Source organism: Eutrema salsugineum, unplaced genomic scaffold (genome assembly GCF_000478725.1).
Source record: "Eutrema salsugineum unplaced genomic scaffold, Eutsalg1_0 scaffold_16, whole genome shotgun sequence".
Taxonomy (NCBI): Eukaryota; Viridiplantae; Streptophyta; class Magnoliopsida; order Brassicales; family Brassicaceae; genus Eutrema; species Eutrema salsugineum.
In genome coordinates, this window is record NW_006256858.1 from 5,072,469 (window position 1) to 5,095,707 (window position 23,239).

Sequence of the window (23,239 nt, forward strand, 5' to 3'; positions counted from 1 at the left end):
CAAATACAATGGCCAACATCTCTTTCTCTGTGGTCACGTCTCTTGAGCAGAGTATAATGTGCGGCTTGTGTAATATATCACATGGAGCTTTTTATCTTTTTTCTGCCCCAGACAGCTCCCACGGCATAGTCTGATGCGTCTGTCATCACCTCAAATGGCAAAGACCAGTCGGGAGCTTGAACAATCGATGCACTCACCAAAGCTTCTTTGATCTTTAAGAACGCCTCCATGCATTCATAATCAAAAAAGAACTCGACTTCTTTGCACAAGAGCCTTGTTAAAGGCCGGCCTATCTTTGAGAAGTCCTTGATAAACCTCCTGTAGAAGCCACCGTGCCCCAAAAAGCTTCTTATACCCTTGACTGAACTCGGAGGCTGTAGATTCACCATGACCTCGATCTTTGCCTTATCCACCTCTATGCCCTTCTTTGAGACCTTGTGACCCAACACGATCCCTTCTTGTACCATGAAGTGACACTTTTCCCAATTCAAGACAAGCCTGTGCTCCTCACATTGCCTTAAAACCTAAGACAAGTTAGAAAGACAATCGGAGAAAGAGGAGCCATAGACGGAGAAGTCTTCCATAAACACCTCCATTTTCTCTTCAATGAGGTCAGAGAAGATATGCATCATGCACCTTTAAAAGGTTGCAGGTGCGTTACAAAGACCAAAAGGCATGCGTCAATAAGCGTAAGTGCCATAAGGACATGTAAATGTTGTTTTCTCTTGATCTCGGGGATCTATGGGGATTTGGAAGAAACCCGAGTACCCATCAAGAAAACAAAAGTAATGATGATTAGCTAGCCTCTCAAGCATTTGATCAATAAATGGAAAAGGGAAATTATCTTTCCTAGAAGCAGAATTCAGTTTTCTATAGTCAATGCACATACGATGACCGGTTATGGTTCTTTGGGCTATAAGCTCATCCTTTTCGTTTTATACCACCGTGATCCCACCTTTCTTGGGCACAACGTGAATAGGAGACACCCACCTTGAGTCAGAGATTGGGTTTATTATCCCTGCCTCAAGGAGTTTAAGTATCTCCTTCTTAACCACCTCCTTAAGGTTCGGGTTAAGACGTCGTTGATCCTCAATAGAAGACATGGTCTGGTCTTCTAGGTGTATCTTGTGGGTGCATCTGTCAGGAGAGATGCATCTAATATCGGCCAAAGAATACCCTATTGCTCTCCTGAACTTTCTAAGCTCGCTAAGCAATGCACTCTCTTTATGCTCTAACAAGTTATCATTGATGATTACGGGATATGAAGAGTTTGAACCCAAGAAAGCGTACCTAAGCTCTGTTGGTAGAGGCTTGACCTCAACAGGGGGTGCGTCAGCCTCATTCCAATCAGCATCGAAGCTGCATTGCCTCGGAACAGCTTCCTCGGCCCTCCCTTTCTCGCGCAGTTTACCACTGACCTCGGCATAAGATGTCGCGGCCATGATACCCTGAGGTGTCTCCCCAACAGTCTTGGACTCCTCGATGTCTAAAATGCCAAGGCCACTCTTCTTGAGCTCCAAAAACCTCGTCTCAGCTTCAAGTTCTTTCGGTTGGTCCAAGAGGCGCTTGTACACCTTGCTTTAATCGTTCAAGAACCTGTGCTCGCTTTGTTCCCGTGTCAAGACCACTTGTAGTGGGTCTTCTGCGTTTAAATCTTCAAGGAGCTCATCAGCTAGCTCCTCCATGGTTTCAACATAGAAAACCTGACCTCCAATGGTCAGTTTCTTCATCATTTCCTTCACATCGAACTTCGTGGTTTCAGAACCGATGTGCAGCTCGATCATGCCTCCTCTCACGTCAATGATTGCTCCTGCTGTTGCTAAGAAGGGTCTTCCCAAGATTATGGGGTCAACAGGCTCCTCATCCATCTCAAGAACTATGAAATCCGTGGGGATCTCTATTTCACCAATTCTCAAAGGTAAATCTTCAAGTAAGCCCACCAGTAATCTCACTGATCTATCAGCTAACACAAGGGAGATCTTTGCTGGTTTATAGCTCTTAAACCCCAGTCTTTTGGCCATCGAATAGGGCATCAAGCTCACAGAAGCTCCTAGATCACACAAGCAACTTGAAAGCTTCAAATGACTTCTTGCACAAGGCAAAGTAAAACTGCTCGGATCTGATAGCTTTCTTGGTATGGATCTCCTTTGAATGATGGCGCTGCATTCGTGACTCAATATTACCATCCCCTGGAGCTCCTTTGTCTTGTTAAGAATGGCGTCCTTTAGAAACTTCCCAAGCTGTGGTATAGCTAGGAAAGCATCTATGATTGGCAAAGTCATTTGAGTATTCTCCAAGTGCTTTTCAAAGACTCCTTGGCTCTGTCTAGAATTTGCTTCTTGAAACGCCCTGGAAATGGTATCTTAGGCTGATAAGGAGGTGGTGGAACGTATGGCTTTTCAAGCTCAGGTGTCTTCTCCACCTCTTTACCTTTGTCTTTAACCGGTTCTTTCTCATCTTCTTGCTCATCATTTGATGCTGCCTCCCCACCAATTTGCTCATTGTCTTCAATGAGCTTTGTCTTAGGTGCTGGAGCTTGTAATCTTTTCCACTCCTCAAAGTGATGGCGTTCACATACTCCTTTGGGTTAGGTTCCGGCTTGCCTGGTAAAGCCGGACGTCTTGACGATGTTGAAGCTTGATTCTGCTTAAGCTCCCGTATATCCTGTTGCATTGTTGCGTGCTGGCTCTCAACCCGTTGCTGACCCTGTAACAGCTGCTGTAGAAGCCCACAGAGGTCAGGTCCCATCTGATTCAGAGCTGTTCCCTGGTGCTGTTGTTGCTGACCCATTGGCTGTGGAATGAACCCTGGTGGAAACTTGTGCTGCTGCGGTTGGCTGTTGAAGTTGTTGCTTTGAGCCGGTTGATTCTGCTGGCCACAACTCTGTTGTTGCCCACTGAACTGTTGCTTTGGCTGAAAGCTGTTCTGAAATGGAGCTTTAAGAGCATAGCTTTGGTGGTGTTGTTGAGAAGGGTACACTTGATCTTGAGGATTGGCTACATTGGGGTTTCGGTAAGAGAGGTTCTGATTGTTTCCAAAGTTGTTAAACCTCTTATACCTTTGTTGATTCCCTATATAGTTGATCTCTTCTTGTGTGAGACCATCCTCATTCACATTGTCAAAGCTCGGTCCTTGCTTATCAAACTCTCCCACAAAGTGTATTGGCTTTTGTGTAGCCATGAGAACTTTATCAAGCTTGCTCTGTAGCTCCCTCATGTCTTTTTCATTTCGCAATTCTTTACTAGACCCATCAGATCGGTTAGCTCTGTCGAAATCCTCTCCATAGGTATCATTAGACATCGCAAGATTCTCCACAAGCTCCATTGCTGCGTTTATCTCCTTCCCATGAAAGTTCCTGTTTGAAGCTGTATCAAGTTGGTTCCTTATCTTTGGAAGTGCACCTCGGTATAAAGTACTCAGAAGGGATGCCTCCGAGAAGCCGTGGTGTGGACATTGGTTGGTATAGCTTCGAAATCTGTCTCAAGCTTCACTAAAATTTTCATTGGTGTGTTGTGTGAAGCTTGAGATCTGATTACTCAGCTTAGCCATTCGTGATGTGGAGAAAAACTTGGATAATAAGGCGAGCTTGCATTGTTCCCACATTTGTATAGAGCCCCTCGGGAGATTCTTTTCCCATTGGTGTGCTTTATCGCCAAGACTGAATGGAAACAGGCGTAGCTTGAAGCTGTCTTCTGATACCCCGTTTATCTTTGTCAGGTCGCAAACTCGATCAAATTGATATAGATGCTCTAGAGGATCCTCTCCGGGTAAACCGTGAAACTTGGAGTTCTGCACCATTTTGAGCAGGGAAGCTTTAACTTCGAAGTTGTTGTTTTGCACAGGTGGTGCTTGGATCCCGGCTCAAATTGATGTGCATTTGCTCGGTCATTTTCTCCAACAAAGATCGAAGGAGGTGGTCTCTGAGCTAGTGGTGGAAGCGGATAAACTTGCTGTGCTTGCTGCTCATTTCGGTTAGCCTGATGCTGGTTTTGTTGAGCAAGCCTTTCATTTCGCTGAGCCTGTTGTTGATTAACATAGGCCTGCTGTTCGTTCCTCTCGGCCTGCGCTTGATTAACATGAGCCTGGTGCTCGGCTTCTTGAGCCTGTTGCACAATCCTTTGCTGTTCTGCCATGCCTAACCATTGAAGGTGTCCTGCTCTCTCGCGTGCCCTCCTTTCAAGCCTGTTGATGTTGTTGTTGTAAGGAAGAGGCGGTTCAGTGCTGCGAGATCTGGTTTTCATACACCTGAAAGCAAAACCAGAACTTGCAAAGTAATCAGTATAACAAAAAAGATAAAGTCTTGATCTCAAGAATAAGCAAGAAACTAATGCTCCCACAAGTTGGCAACGGCGCCAATTGATAACTAAGAGTTTTCAGGCTCTTTATAGAGGTATCAATCCCCTGTCTTGTAGTACAAGGGGTTATCAAACCAAACTTGTGGAGAGGCACTAATCTATCTTGCTCATAAACTTAAGTCAAGATGATCAAGAAAGGTTTTTGGTAACTAATCTACTTGAAACGCAAGAAAGAACAAAAATAAAGCAAGCAATGCGATTTAGACTAGATGAAGATGCAAATAATCTCAAGTAAACAAGAAAATTATCGGATGATGATAATGGATGATAAAGGCAGAGGCTTTAGATAGGATCAAGGACTCGGGCGTTTCCAAGCTAAACTAGTGAGCTAATGAATCAATATTATCAAGCGGTTTCATTTAACATGAACTCAAGGTAATTTAATACTCTCATGAAGGTATTAAACATCTAAACTGATCCTCTTTCATACCAAAATTCCTTTTGAGAAGCATGAAATCAGTCAGCTTTAATTAAGATCCAGTTCAATAAGTCATTTAAGAAGAACAAACTATCACTCTCGCGATGAAAGACTCATAAACCTCTAACCGATTGGTTCAGACATTTCTCCATTTCTACAAACTCTTTTGATGCGAGAAATGCCTTAGATCTAGACCGCAAGTGATGTGCTTGGATCCAGCTTAGAGATCTGATCGGTTAGAGAATGAAACATGCAAGACAAGACCCCTAAACTCGCTAATCTATCATGGAAACACCCTAATCTACCTATCTAAAACCTCTTAAGTGGACTACTTACTAATCATAACAAGCTCACTAAATCCTTTGCAAGATGTGTAGCAAGTCATGATTAGAAGCTTTAATTCTAGTGAATAAAAGAAATGAAAGAGAACAAGATCTTCACGTGAAAGCGAGATATCAGATTAGATTAATCAAGTTTCACAAAAGAGGCAAGTTCTCAAAGCTAAAACAGGTAGGAAATATGATCAGAAGAAAGATGATTAGGTTTTTGGTCCTTAAATCTATTTATAGTGAGGGATAAGTGTTGCGGGTCAGCCCGGAACAAACCGGGTAATGAACGCTCATTATGGGTCGTCGGGTGAGCACTTCGGTGTGTGAGAGAGTGAAGCCGAGGTCTTCATGTCGAGGGGTGCACGTGAGCAAAGATCAAGATGAAGATCTCGTGAAGAACACGTCAAGAACATGCATGAACCATAGTCTTCAATCCATCTTCACGTGCATTCTCCGAGTCAACTTGTTCTTGAATCTGAGTTTGTGACAAGGGACCTCAGCATGAAATGCCGAGGGGCTTGGTAGTCGAGGGATAGGGGCAGATAAAGTCCAACATGGAATACCGGGGTCTTGAAGCCGAGGTTCACGTCCAACACTTAGACGTTTTCAGATTTGCTTCTCCAGCATGCATGCCTCGATCTTGATACACTGAGGAGCTAGCACGAGGTCTAGTCCAAAGAGGTTCAGGGGACGAGCCTCGTCCTTAACAATGTCGAGGTAATGATGCCGAGGCTTGCAGAAACACTTAGCGCGTATCACAACTCCTTGGGCTCGTACTGATCAACTCGTCTTTCGGTTGTAATAACTTTCCGCACACGACTCCAATTGTCTTGAAACAAATTCCACGATCAAGATTACTCATTCAGCTCAAACTTGGGTGAAGAAACAATCAGAGCTTGGGAAGTGGAAGGCTCCCCGGATTGCTCACCTTTGCAACTCATCGGAACGACCGGAAAAACACCTTTTAAACCGACGTCTCTTCCGGAGACAAAATCTTCCAGGCCATAGCTCCAAATTGGATGACCTCAGGTGTTACGGAAAGAGCACTCGGAGATCTCAAATATTGAAAGCCATTTTGACTGATTCGAGCTGGAAAGGCATCGTCCCACGTAATCTTTGAAACCCATCGGATCGGCTCTTGAATGCATGCAAGACAGGTGTGTCTCCCGGTGGTGATATCTCTCTACTCACTGCTCCGAATTCTGTGATTACCTCCAACTTTGATGAAGACCCCGTTAACTTATTCGGACCAGAAGATTCCCCGGATTTGCAATCTTAGATGGGCGCGGGTGAAAATAGGTTTTAGCCGAGAAATGCTTCCCACGATAAGGAAAATATCCGAGAAACGTGTACCGCGGTAAGCTTTTTAGCCGATAAAAATTTCCCGTCTCAGCATTAAACTTCACCTGATAGGATTTTCACCCGGTAATGATTTTTAGCCGATAAAGACCTCCCGATGGCATTTTTAGCCGATGAACTGATCCAGCCGGTATGAGTTTTCGCCGAGAAATTCCTCCAAGCGGTTTTCACAATATTTAAACCTCTTCTTCACCATTTCAACTCCTGATCACACCTCTTGAGCTCCAAATAGCCTCCAAAGCACCTGATATAGACTCCAAACCATGCAAAACTCTTTGGGACCTAATGCAAACCCTAAAGCCTATTTTGATGCCTAAAGACCTAAAATGAATGAGAAAACACATGATTTGGACTCTAAAATGCAGCTTAAATTATGCAAAATATAGACATATCACGATCCAAGGTTGAATCCGAGCCATGAAAGTGTTGTATCTAGGTTACCTGAACTAGATCTTATGGACGTCCCTGTCGTAAGAGACGAAAGCTACTGACGGAGGTTACGTAAGCCAAGATGGATTCCGATTTGAAATGCATGATCGTATTCCAGCATGAGAGCGAGAGTTACTTGCCGAGTTTAAGTGATTAGATGATTAGGGTGATGAGAGTTGGCTAATCTTATAAGTGTCTATCATAGTTTCAGAATCATAGAAAATCCTTATCTGAATTCCTTGTATCCAAGTTTTCCCGGCCACGGGTGAAGGAGTCGCAACCGTTGTGTGGCTGAGTCCGGCCGCGGGTTAGGGAGCTCGGCCGCAGTGGAGGATGGCTCGATGGCAGGTGAGAAGCTCTCTGCCATGGTGGATACAACTTACTTTTTTTTTAATGTTTATGAAAGCTTGAAACCAAGAAAAAGAAAACATAAATAGAGAAAAAAATGAAAACTAAATTAAAAGTGAATTATCTCCTCAAAGATCAAAAACTAGTCTTTGAGATTCTTTGGAGTATGAATCTTCAATGTCATTGTTGATTGTATAACAGTCTTGTCGAAGAAGTCTTGAGGGCCATCTATGCTTCACTTTTTGCACATTGAACTTCTTTCGTTGATGTTTTTATGAAGTGTAATGGGTGGAGCTTCTTCTGGGACGTTTTCTAAATTCTTTGTAGCTTCTCCAAGGTCAAAAAGTGGATTATCTCCACTGCATATGGACATATAATGAGAGTTCCTAGTAGAAGTTCCAAAGATCAAGGGTCTTTTTGCATCTTTTCTCATCTCCACAACATGGAAATTATTGGGAAAAAGACAATCTTCTACATGAAAAGGTAGATTGGGTATGAAACCTAGTGGAGCTGAAGAAAAAAAATCTCCATAATAAATATAAATCATAGATGGATGTTCCAAATTCATATTCCCTCTGCAGTGGGCTTTGGTATTGGATTCACATCAGATCTGGTATCACAAAGAGAATCATGAACATCAATTTCTTGCTCTTCTTCAACAGCTTCGATCATTTATTTTAATGTTGCAGCATCTTTAAGACTCTGCTCTTCTAGGGACTTCACATGGTCAGAAATATCATCAAATTTCTTGTTGAGTCTAATGGAGATAGAATTAATCTTTATATGCAAGGCAGCATCAGTATCAGCTCTAAATTTAAGCAACTGATTCAGCATAGCTTCAAATTGATCAAGCTGGAGACTTAATCGATAGATCTCATCATTCTGGTTCAGAATTTAATGAGGAACAATCTGAGATGGCCAACGGTTCACCACATGGGCGAATAGATTTAATCTGGGTAATTATGGTTCAGGTTGGAGATCTGATCCATATAGTTTGATTTACTGGAGGTGTTTGAACCATGAGAGTATTAAGCAGCAAGCAGGTTATAACACCCTCGTCCAATGATTTCATCTTGCTCCGGAGGCGAATACATGTTTCAGAAACCTAAAACCAAGAAAAACAAAACAAAAATATTTCTTAACAAAGGTGTCAAAGAACCGGTTTTACTACCTATGAAGTTTGGCAAAAGCAAAAATGAATCCCTCCCCGGCAACGGCACCAAAAACTTGATTCTTCTAGGTTGGATGTTGCAGGATAAGTTTTAAATTTATTATCTCCAGTATCTGCATGTACACAGCAGTGCGATGTAGTATTTAGGGTCTCGATCCACAGGGAGAGTTGTCTTTTCTGCAAAAAGTTCAAACTGGGTTAGTAAACGGATTAATAGACCAATGGGGGGGGGGGTGTGGGGGTTTGTGGAGTTTCTGTGTAACTGAAATTGTAAACAATGCAATGGAAAATAAAACAAGACTAAAAGCTATAATAAAACAAAATTGGGCTGATAGGGATGTCTTATGGTATATTCAGTTCATGCTATGGATCTAAAGCTCATATGAGTTTATATCAGACTCCTCCTGAACGTCCTAATGAATTTCTAAGTATATTCTAATTAGCCTATAGGTAATATGTCCGTATAGATTTCTATGTATCTGCATGGAACTAGAATAAACACTAATATGGCTAGCAAACTCTCGTCACCCTACACAACTAATCACTCAAACTCGACCAATAGCTTTTTACTCTAGCCGAGAGTGAGATTATGCATTAACGGAATTAAATCCATTCTTGCTCACATCTTCTCAGTAGGTAGCTTTCATCTTATACAGCGACTATGTTCTTCTAAAGCTATGTACGAAAATATAATACATCACTCTTGTGGCTCTGATTAATCCTAGACTCAGATATTAGTTTGTGATTATAACCTCATGCATTAAGTACAACTTAAAAGAGATAAAATCTAGATTATGGCTAAGAAAGCAACAATCCTAATCGAATATGGAGTCCTGATATATTCATAAATTGCATCATTTAGTGTACATATTTAAAACCAAATCATGTCTCATTTGCATACATTTTAGTTCTTTAGACATTGTTTCAGGACTTAGGAGATTGCATTAGGTCCAAGAGAGTTTTCATGGTTTGGAGTGTTAAAAAGGTGCTTATGGAGCTTATTTGGAGTGGAGAATGTGATTCAGATGAAGAAATAGAGTTGAAATGATCAAAAATGGTGTAGAGGAGCAATTTTGAGGTTCTCGGCAAAATGCTGTACTGATGGTCGAAGATTCTCGGCCAAAATTCTTCCTGCGGGTAGATCTCTCGGCCAAAAACACGTACTGGCGGTTAAGTTCCTCTGCCAAAAATCTCGGGTGCAAATACATCTCAGAAATCACGTTACCGGAAGCTCTTTCCGTCCGATTCAGCTGTCGGGGTCTTCATAAAAAGTTGGAGATAGTTGAGTCAAGAACCCAGAAAAGTTCGAATCAGGGCATTTGGGGCACTGAGCTGAAAGATATGGCCACCAGAAGACGAACATGTCTCACACTCACTCCGGAGAAATCCGATACGCCTCAAAGATGTTGTTACTGGGAAGCGTTCCCCTCCGATTTGGTTTACAGGGTCTTCATTAAAGTTGGAGAAGATTGAATCACGGATCCTGAGAATGTGAAATCCTTGTATTTTGAGTTGTTATCAGAGAGTTAAGATCACCGGAAGACGCACCTGTCTCGCAACCGTTTTAGACCGACCCGATGAGCTCCAAAGATTGCGAAGGACAATGCCCTTCCAGACCGATGCAGTTTACAGAACCTTCATCAAGATTCAAGATACCTTAGTCTTCTTTCTAGAACGTTTGATATCATTCAATTTGGAGCTATGATCAAGAAGATAACGTTTCCGGAATGGACACATGTCTAGAAGCCGATTTGGACCCGTGCAATGCACGTTAAAGATCAACCCTGCAGGAACCCTTCCATCCCTCTGAAACACTTTCACTCTTTATAATCATTCTAGATATTTGAGCTACCTTGCCACTGGAGTTTGAATAAAGCCATTTAGACCAGTATTCCAGGAGTTATGATGCATTAAACGCGGAGTTGTCTGAGAAAATGAGAAATGATGCGACTTGGGTGTGCGACTTGATTAACTCGCACCCATGAATGTTCATGCTCTGGAAACAAGCTGCGACTTTAGAAATGAGTGTTAGGAGACTCTGAGCAAGGTAGAGACTTCCAGAATCAAATTTGACTAAGTCCACAATGCTGTGCGAGATAGGCCTGCGAGTTGGACATGAAATGGAACCATGTAGCACATGTGTTCGCAAATTACCCCGACTTGGGCATGGAAGTGACCATCTCGCACATACACATTCTGGAGTGTGCGACCTTGCGAGTGGGGAAGGAGCTGAACTGAGCCGCACAAGAACATTGAAGATGAAGTGCTAGATGGATGTGTGGCTGAGAAAGGAGTTGACCATCTAGGAGTCTTGAGCGCCTTTTGGTGCGAGATGGGTGTGTGGGTCAGCCATGGACGTGACCATCTCGCACACCAGCCACCAGACCCAACTGAGCCGGGTCAGTACCCAGTTTGTCCTGGGCTGACCCGGTCCAAGACCCCTAGTATAAATAGTTTTTGGGAGAAAAACCCTAGATCTTACCTTTTATCTTTCATTCTCTCTTTAGTTTCTTTTCCCCTTTTGTTAAAAACGAGTTTGTTAAGAGATATCTGAAGGATTTAATCAATCTAAAGCTGTTTCTTATTATCTCAGCTTCTTATCTTTGCTTCAAATCATGATTAACATCACCTCTTGCAAAAGATTAGGTGTGTTAATCATGATTAGTGAGTAGATCGAGTTCTTTATAGTCTTTGGGCATGGTAGATTAGGGGATTTTGATGTTAAATCTTTGATGTCTAGGTCTTAATCCATAGTTTCATTTCTTGTTTAGTGTTCCTAATGCTTGATTAGGCTAGAAATAGTTAATCAAAGGTCTTAGGGAATTTCATGAATACAAGGTGTTTGATGAAATTCCCCAAAGAACTAAGCAAGAGTTTTTCATGATTAGCCTATGAGAATGGATGGCTTATGTGATTAATTAGTTAATGGAACTTGTTTATAATGCTTTTGATTGCTAATTTCACTAATGAGAGTTAGTTCTTGAATTTAGTAATTAACAAAGTGATTAGTGCTTTGAGAGAGGATTAGTCAAAAATAAAGTTCTAGACTGAAGGATGAGCACTTTTGTGAGTTTGTAGACATCATGAGTTATCATTAAACATCCCCTAATCAATTACCTTGCCCAAAGACTTGCTTTTTATTGGTTGATATTTGAATTTTCGTCATTGACTTTTGTTAATTTTTTTGTTGACTTTTGTTGACTTTTAAGTTGACTTCTGTTGACCTTTTCTATTTTTGCTTTTTTTTTTATTTATTGTTAATCTTGTTTGAGTTTTTGATTGCTTATTTTAATCATTTGTTCAGTATTTAATCAAACCAAAACCCCTGATTTGCTTAGCTTAAGTAATTTATTGTATTCTTGGTGTGTTAATCTTAATCCCTTTGGATTGATACCTTAATATTGCAATGACATGAGCGTATTAAGGAAATGATTTAGACAAGAATTCCTTTATCAAGTCCCCTTTGATGGATCCTTTAAAACACGACAACTAAACTACTCTGACATAATTAAATAAATCATAAGCATAGAAATAGATAGCATAAACTGAATAGATAAATGAAAAGAAATAACAAGGGTTCAAGAGAAGAATCTCTATCTCCCTACTCTAAACCTAAAAAACAAAGTTTGGTGGCTCTAAAACTAAGGCACAGGAGCACACACGAAATTAGGTCTTCTATAACACATATTTATAGGTCTTCAAGTTTATTAGGTCGTCCTTAGGACTTTCCTTGAAGAGAGAATGAGTTGGGTTTGAAAATGGGCCTTAGGGCCGAGAATGGGCTTACCGCGGATGAAGGCTCTCCGAGGCTGGTATATCATGGTTCCTCCATGGGTGCAGGCTTGGAGGCGCGTCCAAGAGGGTGTTTACCGTGTGCACGGCTTCTTTGAACCGTGGTGGTTGGCCTATAAGGTCAAATCTTCAATTCTTCTCTTGCATCTTTCACAAGACTGGAGAACATATCTTTGGTAAATTGGATATATCTTATGATCTAACCATTTAACTGAGTCCAATCTAATTGCATTACAAATATGATTGTCTCCTATATCTTGTGTTCAAATATTAGCTTTATCAGAAGGTAAGAAGTTCTTCATTGGATGTGATATTTCTATCATTCCAAAATTGGCCAAAAATTTTTTTTTTTTTTGCAATTTGTAATGTTTTTGCCAAAGTAACCTGAAAAGACTCTTAAAAATACATATATGGAAACCTATAATAAAAACACTTAAAATTTATTTAAAAAATTAAAATAACATTAGAAATCATGAATGAAAATGGGTAGAAATACGGTGTTATCAGCTTGTCCTTAAGCAAACTAATAAGAACAAGTAAGAGAGAGAGGTTTGAGGTGGGAGTTCAAATCCAAAAACATCATTAAAATTATTCAAGGTGAATGTTCAAAATTTTAGTTTTAGGATGCAGGTAAACCGTTTACTCAAAAGGAACTAGCCATTTCCATCTCTATATGCATCATGTCTAAACCTCAACCTACACAAAGCCTTAGCAAAAGTTCCCTTATCTCACTCGGTAAGTTAGCCATATTAGCAAGGGATTCTTTGAAAACAAATAAGAGAATTGATTGTTTAGCCGTTAAAACCTTCTTGACATCTCCAGCCCTCAAGAAAAAGTTTGACGGTTTGCTCGGGGGTTTTTCTTTCTGTTTCATCTGGATTTGATCCTGATATACTTCTTGTGGCGTCAAAGGAACCAAAGTTATTTTCCTGCCATTGAAAATAAAAGAGTACTTATTAGTAAATCCATCATGCAATACTCTCCTATCCGATTGCCAAGGTCGTCCAAGAAGTATATGTCCAACCTCCATTGGTAATAGGTCGCACAAGATCTCGTCTTCATATTTGCCAATAGAGAAAGGACCATCACTTGGCTGTTAACTTTCATTTCCCCCGAGTCATTAAGCCACTGAAGTTTGTAAGGTCTCAGATGCTTAATTGTCTTCAGACCAAGTTTCTTCACCATTGCTTTGCTAGCTACATTGGTGCAGTTTCCTCCATCAACAATGAGGCTACATACTTTGTCTTGGACAACACAGCGAGTGTGAAACAAATTGTCTCTTTGCTCTTGCTCATCATTCTTTGTTTGAACACTTAAGGATCTCCGAGCCACCAAAAGTTCTCCTTGAAACGACAGTCTTCATATTTTTCTGAGGAAGTATATACTGCAGGCTTTTCATCTTCTGATTCAACCTCTCCATTCTCCAAAAGCACCGTAACCCTACAGTTTGAGCACTCATTGGCATAGTGTCTACGACCGTGAAACTTGAAGCACTTAACATCATGCGATCTTGTTATAGTTGATTCTGCTTTGCCTTTGCTTTCTTGAACTGAAGTAAGCGGCTTAGTTTCCACTTTAGCTGGTATGATCGGCTTGAATTCATTTTGAAACGAATTTGCTCTATATTCTTTCTGATAACCTTGCTTACTTGTATAAGTTGCAACTCCATAACAGGACCTAATAGTGACTCTCCTTTTGAGGTTTGCTCCACGAGTATAGCCTTGTGCAACATTTCTTCTAGTTCAACATAATGTTGCATTTCCAACCGATCTTGGATCTCACGGTTGAGACTTCCTAAAAATCTTGACATTGTCGCCTCGCGGATCAGCAGGGTCTCCATCTCCTGATAATATTCCTCTACACTCTTATTTCCTTGTGTCAGCCGTCTGATTCGATTGTGCAACTCTCGGTGATGATGAATGGGTACAAACCTCTTACGCATAATGGTCTTCATTTCTTGCCATGATTCCACAGGGTATTCTCCATTGCGTCTTCATGAGGTAACTAATTGATCCCACTAGCTGAAGGCATAATCATAAAATTCTGTTGCTGCCACTCTCACACGGTTGAGCTCGGTGTAATGCTGACAGATGAACACCAATTCTATTTTCTTTTCCCATTCTAGATAGGCATCGCGATCATTTCTTCCATGAAACGGTGGATTTTGAGTTTGAGCCCTCCAAAGTTGTCATGTAGAAGGGTTCTCTCGTCTCGCCCTCGCCTAGGTCGCCGTAATTTGCTTCTTGAAGAAATGCTGTATCGATTATAGTATTCATCTGCGGCCTCATCTCGGGTTTGTCTGACTTGCTCTCTAACCCTTTCTGGTGAGTTCTCAACATTATTCCTCCTCGGCTCCCTAGTTGGCCTCGCATCAGACTGGTGTTGTTGAAACTCTTGTCGGAATTTCTCAAACTGAGCGGTCATCAGCTTTTTCATCTCTGCCATCATCGCTTCCATCAAAAGATTATTGTTGTTGCTGCTCTGCTCCCCTTGGTGGTCAGACATCTCGACTGAAAACCAAAACAGCACAGATCAATAGCAACGCGGGCATTCCATTGAGCTTTTTGCCTCTTTTGTGTAAGAATTATTTAGAGAGAGATATATTTCATTTTCTGTTTAATCCAAGAGAGTTTTAGAGCTTTAATCATCTTTTCTCCATCATTTATCCATCTTTTATCTATTCTCATCAACTGATTATGCTTAACTACTCTTCTTGCAAAAGAATCAAAGAGTTAATCATGATTAGTGAGTAGTCACCTCATTAGAGTTCTAGATATGTAGGTTAGGGTGCTTAGGGGTTTGATTAAGTTAGCTTAGGACCAGATTTATGCATCTTTGTCTTGTTTAGCTGACCCTAATGCCGGGTTTTATATGATCTCTTAAACCCAGATCTTAGGTATTTCATCCACCCAAAAAGTGTTTGATGGAATGCCTGAACCAGCTAAATCAAGAGTCTATTGTTTGATTCAGATGGAAATGTTGTTTTGAGCATAGATGGTATATTAGGATTGGTTGCAATGCATCTCTTTCATTGTGTCTCTAATGATGATTAGGTATGAGAAATGTTTGAGATTGTGTTTTGATGCTTGAGAAAGATTGAAGCTTGTATTGAATCTTGAGCTCCTTAGATCATTCATCATCATTTTCATTAGCTACTTAGTTAGATCCTGAAAGCACCCTAGCCAACTATCATATCTAGAGCTCTATACTTCATCATATTACATTCATCATTATCTTGTGCTGTCTTTGCTTTGGTTTGTTTGCATTTTAATCTTGTTTAGTCTTGTTTTAGCTTGCATTCAGTTTGAACTTACATGAACTAGTGTCTATCTCACTCATTATGGATTGATATCATTTATACTACACTGATAAAGGGATGGATAACCCAAAGAGTCCGGAAACTCTTATTTATCACCATATCCGTAGCTCATCCTCAAAGACAGCTACTGTGACATCCCAATTTTAGGATTATGGCCCATTTTCATTTTTTTTTCCACAAATTCAACTCCTAAAAATATCTCTCTAATTATTTGGCCCAACTATTCAAACCCATCCCAAAAACCATAGCACGAGTGAGGAAAACCTTAAGTGTGAGTAAGGGTAAATTGGTCAATTTTTCTCCTCCCTAGACCTAAGGAGCTCGACCACTTCTCTATATAAAGGCCCGCCACAATCATCTTAGAGACACAAAGAGTTATCGCAGTGAAACTCGGTCAAAACCTCTTCAGGCATCAGTTCAAAATTAGTTCAAGTAATGATTTTACTGGGTCGTTTGCGGGCAACACAGAATGAACTAGGTACCGATCTTCATACCTCTGGAAAAGAACTCGCTGAAAAGAAGCCGTAGCAGTTTTCAGATCTAAAGTCTGAGGTCAGATCCATCGGCAAATCGATCTCGAAGTTTAGGCGAAATCAATGTTTTTCTGTCATACCCAGATCTGATTTTTTTCCTGTTTTGCAGAGCCAATTTGAGAGAGATTTGGCTGTCGATCCAGTAGGACCTAGATATCGATCCACATATCAATCTGTAGATCTTACATCCTTCTTCCAGAACAAAACTCCGAACCAGTATCCGAGATAATCTCCGAAAGTTATCGACAATCCTTCCGGGCAGAGAAACCTTCCTTTTTTGAAAAAAAAAAAACCATTTATGCTGATCCATTTTTGGTGATCCATTTATGGAAAGCCATTTATGATGACCCATTTATGGGAAGTCATTTATGCTGATCCATTTTAGAAAAGTATAATTATGGAAACTTCAATTTTTTTTAAGGTTAATATTTTTGGAAAGTTCATATTTTTGGAGACCTCTGTTTTTGGAAAGTTATATTTCAGGAGACTTCATTTTTATTTTTATCTCTTGCTTTTTCCATCTTTAGTTCTAGAGTCTCGCATCAATTTGGGGATGGGGCGCAAGGCAACAAAGGCTAAGCCATGATCTGCAGCTTCAAGGCGCACCAGGTCGGGAGTTGTTTTGAGTCTTTATTTAATTTTGTATTTAAGTTATTAATGTGTGTAAGGTGTTTAGTACATTGAATGAATGTGTGAGGATAGATAGTAATTGCTTGTTTGTTGCTTAAGTAATCGACCATGTGCATCATTCATAATTGGTTATTTAGTTCTATTTATATCATGAATTAAATAATTAATGGAATCGAATGAAGTTGGAAATAAGTAATGTTTGAAAAGTCATAATGTTTAAGATGGAAGTTAGCGAGGAATGATAGTAATTAATCAGTATAGAGTTAATGTGATTGTGTGATACTTTGACAACCTACAACGAGGGACTGAATATTGTGAAGTTGTAGTGATTGAGAAAGGGCTGACGAGCCATAATCAAGCCTTGTTGAGGGTGGTGGCACCAGAAACTTGTCAAGCCCAGAATGGGTTGTGGCAGAGAATGTGTTAATAGTAAGAGTCAGTCTTGTTTGATTCATGCATGATATTACCCAGCTGCGGCCGTCAACCCCAACGTGGGTGGTGGCAAAGTATTGTTTTCAAGCCTTGTGTGGGTGCACGTGGTGGCAGAGAATGAGTATCTTGGATGTTGTTCTTCGGAAATGTGAAGTGTCAATTTTTGAATAAATTGATATAGTAGTCGAATTTATTAATTGAAAATATAAATTTTATTTATTGACTAGCACATTACGTTTTTAATAAGTTAAATATTATATTATGTGAATCTCGTGGGCACTCATGCCTACACCTTACTGAGTAACTTTGTTGCTCAGCCTTTGATGAGGACATCGAGACAAGCAACAAACTAGTTTATGAAGAGCCGATCAACATACCCACCGTGAGACATGCACCAAGGACAAGGTCAGGCACTAAGAGCTTAAGAGAGGAGTTCAACAAGTCAATAGAAGGACTGATCACACTCATAGAGCATGACAAACTTAAGGAGAAGCTACTGAAAAGAGAGATCACCCGAGAGACACCAATGGAGCCACTGACCAAGTTCAACACACTAGAGACACAACAAGACTTGGAAGACATGGCTGGATCAAGTCTCGTGGAGCTCAAAGACCCTCAAGAAGCCAAGAATGCCAAAGAGACACTGAGCAATGACTATTCTCAACTCAAGCTTCAAACAATATCATTCTTGCCGGTCTTGCAAGGCATCAAGGAAACACCTATGTTTGTCATCTCCAAACAAGTGGAAACGCCACTCCTCGAGCCAATGTAAGTGTTCACATTCGGATTATATCTCACGAGTTTATTGTTTGTTTTTCATGAACTTTTCCTTCTTCCTTAGTGGCTTTTTTTTGTTTTAGAACTTTTCGATTTTGTTTAAGTTAAACGATGAGCTTTGTAGTTTCCATTTTGTATCTTTCGGCCAAGAGAAGCCACCCTGCTGTCGAATAATTATATAAGGTTCTTTCTCAGCATGTAAACTTTTTACCCTTGATTAATAAAATAACCAAGTTTTCTTTGAATGCAAAACCCTAGTCGCAGCTAGCTCTCTTCCTCTTTTTTGGTGTGATTCCTTGGAAGCTGAAGAACAAGACTTATCACAGACTCTTTCATCCTCTATGTGGCGTCTCTCGATCCATTGTAAGTCTTGTTACCTCACCTCATCACTCATCTCAACCGAGTCATCTAGAGAGAGCCGTACGGCCAGCTAGAGATTCACCACCTCTTCACCCGAGTAAGAACAAGTCTCTCTTGTTCCTACATCATCTGGTATCAGAGCTTAGACTCGTGTCAGGTGAATCTATCCCCTTGCGTCCATTTAGGTTTTGTTTCACCATCGGAAAATAAATAAAAAAATATTTAGATCAGTTTTTTTTTCAAAGCATTGCATTGAGTTTTCATATTAGTTTACTTAAGAAAATCAAAAAAATATACGGCCGTTATTTCTAGTTGTTACAATTATGTTTTCATATTCATATCATTAGGGTTAAATTCAAAAAAAAAGAATCATATTGCTTTGTTGGTTTGAAGTCGTGAAGTTCAAAATTCCTTGCACTAGATATATAATCGTATCAAACATAGGTTGCTTGCATAAGTTGATTGTTCTTGCCTTATTCCATTAAATTGTTTGCCTCTTTAAGTCGTTGCATTAGTGTCTTCTCATAATAATCATACATATTAGCTTTCTTCCTTGCATTTTAATACCTAAAACTTCATACCACACTGATTGCACTTGATCTTTTATTGTTTTTTGTTGTACGCAGGAGCAATGGGAGAGACAGGAGGAGCTAACATGGCTCAAATGCTTTCTAACATCCAGGCTCAACTCCCAACTTTAGGGCTCGTATGACCCGGATTGAGCAGCCACCGCCTTCCCCAAGGATCCATTAGAGGTGAAAAATTCTGCGGACTACAATGCTGCAAAGGAACCTTATAAACTGGTGTCAGCTTGAACCTTGTAGGGTTCAACTCTTGACCCAAAATGACAGAACCTGTAAAGTAAAACTATAAAGAAAACAAATATAGTCTACGAAATAAAGCTCATCGTTTCATTTATTACAGAAATAGAAAGTTTAAAATAAAAAATTTAAACTATACGAACTGAGTCGTTTAACTCTGACACTTAGTTGCTGGAGAAGTTGGTTCCACCTACAAGCACAATAAAATAATTGAAACACTTACCTTGGTGTGGAATGGTCCGTTTTATGTCTTGTGTGGCCTCAGCGGTTATTGGCGTGTCTTGTCCTGGTTCGTGGTGGCTTGAGTCTCTCTGGCGGTCTTCGAGCTTGTGAGAATCTTGGCCCTCACATTCCATGATTTCTAAGTCATTTGTCCCTTGTATGGTCGCTTGCGCAGTTCCGGTTAGCTCTTTATCGGGTCCACTAGGTGTGTTGTGAAGAAACTCCAAATCCGTGTGTTCGCAAGACAAACTTCCACATGCATTAGTCTTATAATATGGACTTGGTCGAGAGAAATTACCTTTGTTGGTGATTTCCACGTCGTCTGGTGGCTCGGCCATTGTTCCATGGCATTTCTCGGCAAAAACATGTATGGCCTCGGTATTTTTGTGATCCGCTTGTCCGAAATTGATTCTGCCTCGAGCATTGGCTTCAATAGGTGAATTTGTGATAACACCGGATTTTGACCATTTTTATGGATCCTTTTAATATCTTATGCAGGTGTTTTAACTTTGTTTTCAATGGTTTTTAAGTGATTTCTATGTTTTAGAGTTTTAAAAGACTTTTCAGGAAACTTGGACTAAAAGTGTGCAATTTGGAACAAATGAGCAATTTGGATAAATGCAGACCGTCAGAAGTATGGCACTTGATGGAGACTATCTCACCGTCTGATCAACCCCAAAATTTTAGATAACATAGAGGGGACAACCAGATTTCTAATGCAATTTGTTTGGACACAATCCAACGGTTAGATCTTCAGATATTCCCGATGCACTAAAGACAGAAAATGCAGTCTCGAAGGAGAGCATAGGCCGCGACCGCGGCCAGACCATGATTCCCCGCGGTCAGGACCACAGCGACCGCGGCCAGACAACGTTGACGTCCGAAGGTAACCTAATTCAAGCCCAAGTTCAGCCCACTACTTATTCTTCAAACCCTAGATGTTTTCAACGAATTAGAAGGCTATAAATACTCGTTTTAGGTCATTTTAATGACCAAGTCGGGGAGAGAGAACAGAGAGGAGCCGCATAACTTCGGAGTTGCTGTCTTCGGGAGAAGAAGGAGTCGCCGAAGGATCCACCATTGATCTCCATCTTCATCCTCGTTCTTCGTTCTTTACCTTTCTCTTATTTAATTTCCTGCAAACTACAATACTTCTGTGATGTTCTTATACACCATGATTGAGTAATTTCCATGTTGGGTTTTAAGAGATTTTTCAAAGGAATACATGGATTGATTTCTGGTTTGTTAGATTAGGGTTTATCTTTAGATTTCTTCGTCAAAATTTGCGTTTCGTTTATGTGGCTTGGATCGCTCATCTAGCTACTGCGATTAGGTTGATTTAGTCACCGAAAGTGTTGTTGAATCGATTAACCATATTTAGATGAACAAATTCTCTTAGACGGCGAGAGTCGATCTAAAGCGTTTTGTGAAATAATCAAACTAATTTGTCCAGAAACTTAGAGAACTGAATGGGAGTTTAGTAAATCTGAGTGAATTGATTTGTGATTAATACTACGTGAGTAGGTTAGTCTGAGTTTGATTTCAGGAACAATCTATTGAAAACTCTATGTTTAATTCTCTTGTTAGCTAGTCTATGATTCCCGGCAAATTCCCTAACGCCCAACACCTTCTCGTATTGATTTTATCTTATTGTTTACTTGTTTTTAAGTTTATTACTTGATTTTATCTTCTCGTCACTGTTCACAACCTCCTAACAAACACCCATATTTTCATCTTAGCTCAGTTCTCATCTCAAGTAAACTCGTATTGCAGTTACTTGGTCATCAGTGGATCGACCCCTAAGTACTACAACGTACATCTGTGCGCTTGCAGAAAACTAGGGTTAAAACCTGAGCACATCAAGTTTTGAGCGCTGTTGCCGTGGACCTTTAACGTTGCATACGAGTTTCAGGTCAGAATCGAGTATAAGGTACGTTCTCTTGTTCATTTTTGAAAAAAAACAAATATTTTATATAAAAATATATTTATACATATATATAAATTAATATTATAAAAAACGAAAAGATAAAAAAATATAAATATATATATATATAACTAAAAAATATATATATTAACAATATAAAAAAAGAAAAAAAATTACATACATATATAAACTAAAAAAAAAACGAAAAAATATATAAATATATATAAAAATTAATTAATTAACTTTAAAACAAAAAAACACACACACACAAAAAAAATTAGAGATGGGCGATAACAATAGACACTTGCAAGGTTTAGATAGGCTTAGAGATAAACACCACGTCGAGAAAAACGTTGATGAGCACGTGAGGTTCCAAATTGCTCCTCGGTTAACTCTAAGAGATTATAATACTCCGTATGCTTTCTATGAGAACCGTTCTCCCATTATTCTACAACCCATCAACGTAGACTATGAGATTAGTCTGAAACTCATAAAATTGGTCAAGCAGAACCAGTTCCATGGCGATGCATCAGAGAACCCTATGGACCATCTTGAAGATTTGGAAGAAATCTGCAGCACCAAGTAATCGATCGAAGTTTCTGCAGATTACATAAAATGCAAGTTGTTTCCATTTTCTCTTTGTGATAAGGCACGTGCATGGTTTAAGTCTTTGTCTCCTGGTTCACTCGAATCATGGGACGAATGCAAAGCTGCCTTCCTTAACCATTTCTACACCACCTCTAGATCAAACTTCTTTAGAGACAAGATTTATAGGTTCCAACAAAAACGAGACGAACCTTTCATGAAGCTTGGGACCGTTATAGAGGCTACATCAGAGAATGTCCTCACCACGGTTTTACAGAGACATGCATCTTGAATACCTTCTACGATGGTCTTGAATGGCCATCTAAGGCACCTCTAAATGTAGCAAGCGTTGGAAACTTCATGAAAAGGACTGTGAAAGAAGCTTACATCTTGATTAATAATCTTGGTACAAGCAGAAGAAATAATCCTGATCAAGGAAGAACATCACGTTCTACTTCCCATGATCATAAGGAGAATGAAGAACTTAAAGCCATGGTGAAATTGTTTCTCCAAAATCAGCAGCGTTCTGTTAATGTCTGCGAAGCAGTTAATGCAGCTGAGATTAATCATCAACTTGGAGCACAAGATCACACCCATATGAATCTCCAATCTGCTCCAAAATCATCTCCAACCTCTCAAGACAACAAGCTCGAGCTTATGGTGCAACCACTTCTTATGAAGCTGCAAAGATTAGCAGACGATGTGGATATAAGAGTGGACTGCTTAAACACTGACTTTAATGGTAAATTTGAAGCTCTTTCCGCTCATGTTGATAGCATGGACGTGCAGCTATCACAAACCATAGATAGTTCAAAAAACACCGAAGCTATGGAGAGACGAATCGCTGAGGTACATGAAGAAATCGCCCAAGACATCCACAACCTTGAGCTTAAGTTAGACAACATCAATGATCTTGGGTACAAGTTAGACATCATGAATGATCACCTCAACAAGAACAATGAGGAGTCATTTCAGAAGTTCACTAACCTCTCAAATCATGTCAAGATGCTTGAGAAAAAAGTCGGACAAATTGGAGAAAGTGTGAAGAGACAAGATGGTCACCTTCCGGGAAAAACCGTAGACAATCCAATGTGGCGTTGCAATGTCATAAACACTGATGGTGAGAGAGAAGTCACGCCTATTCCTAGCAATCAGGACACTGAAGTTGAATCTCCAGCATGTCCTGAAGAGTATGATGCAATAGGCAAATTTCCACACCAAAGGAAGCTTCATAAGATAAATGATTCGGTGAAGTTTGTCTTCCCCTCCATAATTGAAGGTATGGAATTTTCTGACTCTCTATGTGACACAAGAGCATATGTGAATGTCATGTCCAAAGCAGTTGCAAACGATCTGGGGATGTGTGATATCAAACCTCCTCACGATTCTTTTAAGTTTGGAGACAATTCAAGCACGATTCCATACGGTTTCGTAA

General features: G+C 40.1%; 2 non-coding genes across 2 annotated transcripts; one reads left to right on the forward strand and one right to left on the reverse strand.

The window, feature by feature from the left end:
- The first annotated feature begins 3,436 nt into the window (after positions 1 to 3,436).
- LOC112087910 lies at positions 3,437 to 3,543 on the forward strand. The gene has a single exon (XR_002900316.1). It is a non-coding gene; the product is annotated as a small nucleolar RNA R71 (small nucleolar RNA).
- An 18,423-nt stretch (positions 3,544 to 21,966) lies between these two features.
- On the reverse strand, positions 21,967 to 22,076 carry LOC112087924. Its single transcript, XR_002900329.1, has one exon. It is a non-coding gene; the product is annotated as a small nucleolar RNA R71 (small nucleolar RNA).
- Positions 22,077 to 23,239: the final 1,163 nt, after the last annotated feature.